This window comes from Protobothrops mucrosquamatus, unplaced genomic scaffold (assembly GCF_001527695.2).
Source record: "Protobothrops mucrosquamatus isolate PMUCROS unplaced genomic scaffold, P.Mucros_1.0 scaffold94, whole genome shotgun sequence".
Classification (NCBI taxonomy): domain Eukaryota; kingdom Metazoa; phylum Chordata; class Lepidosauria; order Squamata; family Viperidae; genus Protobothrops; species Protobothrops mucrosquamatus.
In genome coordinates, this window is record NW_015386469.1 from 30,994 (window position 1) to 33,520 (window position 2,527).

Genomic DNA, 2,527 nt, shown 5'->3' on the forward strand with positions numbered 1-2,527 from the left:
GGATCCAGGGAAGGCTTCTTGAGGAGGGGCCTCACAACGGCCTCCTTAAGGGCCGCAGGAAAGACACCCTCCTGCAAAGAAGCGTTAACAATTCCCTGGAGCCAGGCTCGTGTACCCTCCCGAGCTGCCAGTACCAGCCAGGAGGGGCACGGATCCAACAAACATGTGGTTGCATTCAGCCCTCCCAAGACCCTGTCCAATATCCAGGAGGATAGTGCTTTATAAGCGGATAAATTTATAAGCATCACAAGAGTCTATTCACACTCAGTTAGCTTAGAAATGTGGCATTTTACAAATAAGGTTATCCTTGACATGATCAGCTATACTGCAAAATCATCTTACAGGCGGAATCTGATTATTCCTACCTGTTTCCTCCTAATCCTTCTCTGACTAAGACAGGAATGAAATGGTGCTCTTAACAATGTAACTTAATGATATAATAATATCTGAATGTGTGACAAATAGAGTGCATGTTATCAGTACAATGACTTCTTTGCCTGTCATGGTGACAAGAAGAAATGCATGAATTCTAATCTGTCTCCCTCCTGTTCCTTTATTCCTAAGATAAAGATTTTAAATTTATATTTATATCTCATTTTTTGCCTGTGATAGACCTATAGATATACAAAAAGTTCCCAAGCAATGACTAGATTCACTGAAATATGATGACTACCACTAGAACATTTTGAATGCTCAGACTTTCCTCAGTATCTTTTTCCTCTGCTTTGAAAAAAGCAACCATGTGATCCAAGGAATCAATTATGGCATGTTTATAATATCCCAAAGGTGCTTTCTCACGAGGCAACTGGACCTTCTTTTTTCTCTTCGAAGATGTTTTGCTTCTCATTCAAGAAGCTTCTTCAGCTCTGACTGGATGGCGGGGAATGGAAGGATTTGTATTCCTTGCAGACAGCTGGTCATTTGCATTCTTTTAAAGAGTTGTTGATGCTACCTGGAGGCTTATCTATGTCATCAGAATCACCTGAGTACTGCAAACAGTGGAACTGTTGAAAGGACTGTGTTGTAGACTGAAGATAGATAATGGTCGTTTTCCTCTCCCTCTGTTGAGAGAAGGCTGTTCAGTTTTGACATAGATGGCCTCTTTGACCCCTCTTTCAAACCAGTGGTCCTCTCTGTCCAAAATGTGGACTTTGCTGTCTTTGAAAGAGTGCCCTTTGTCTTTTAAATCCAGATAGACTGCTGAATCAGCAAAATGTCTTCAAAGAGAAAAAAAGAAAGTTGCCTCGTGAAAAAGCACCTTTGGGACAACCGTGACCTGGATGACAGAGAAACTCCATAGACATGTTTCTAAATAACTTGTAACCTAACCAAGTTCCCTTCCTAAACAGCCACAGGGAAAGCATCAATTCTCGTGACACAAGTCTTGTCTACTCCTAAGAATCCAAGTTTCCATAAAGAGATAGTGGTAGTGGATTATAATTTAGATTACAAACCTGTTGTCTAAATGTCATTCTCTTCACCTTTTAATACACAAATAAAACCCTGCCCTCACTTGCTTCCCATTAGAGACAAGAATTCTTGTTGCTAGAATTCCAGAACACTTTGAATTAATCTCCTTCTGATACATTAGACATACATGACAATGGTAGCAGTTATATGTAAAATCTCAGTTGATTTGTGCCATTGTTGTTGCTGATTATGGACTCGAGTGCATATTCAGACATGTCCAAGTCTCAGTCTTAGACATGTCTGAATGTGGTTTCCTTTATTAGTATGCAGGATAAGGTTATTTATTTATACTATACTAACTGCTGGGGGGAGGGAGAGGAGGACCCACCACATACCTGCATCTTCCCTAACCTGCAACAGATACATTATTGCTTTGGAACCCCCAGGTCATGCTGGGCTGTGTTTCTTTCAAGCAAACTTTCTTTCAAACAAACAGGGTTTATATATTTAGCTTCCCTCAAGGACGCAGATTTATGGTTTCCAATCATGCAAGCAGTCTGGTTCTTTTCATGGTGAGATAATAATAGTGACATTTAGAATAATTTCATTTCCTTGCCAGCAGCTGACTCAGCTTGAGGCATTTCACATGCTATGAGGTGAAGGGAGCAAGCCTACTTTTTTGTCAGAAGGACTTTCATGGCCCCCACTCCCTGGCCCAACTTATTTACATTGGCTTGCTTGAAACCAGCCAGTATGGCTGCTGAATCCTCTTAGGTCTACTGGGGAGTCTAATTAAGATGCACTGAACACAAATCATAGATACTTCAATCAACTTTTTATGCTGGCATTCCTATTCTCTAAAGATGTTTGGAAAAATGGATTTTTTTCAATCAGTGCATGCTTCTGGATGGAATGCACATTAATCTGTATCTTAAATAGTCATTAATTAAATGTAGTAATCTGTATCTGAAAGAGTATAAATTCTTTTAAAAGCCGTTGGCTTATTTAATGCTAATGTTAGAAACATATTGTCTGGAATATGATATATGAGATGTTGTTGTTTTGTTTTTTAAAAATGAATCAAATGTCCTGAAAAGTATTCAAAATGACTTGAGAG

The 2,527-nt window shown here is 39.4% G+C and overlaps 1 protein-coding gene across 1 annotated transcript in view; it reads left to right on the plus strand.

Moving 5' to 3' along the window:
• Positions 1-2,527, plus strand: part of LOC107284455 (neuron navigator 1-like) — a 41,499-nt gene that overhangs the window by 27,761 nt on the left and 11,211 nt on the right. The gene's annotated exons all lie outside the window — the stretch shown is intronic.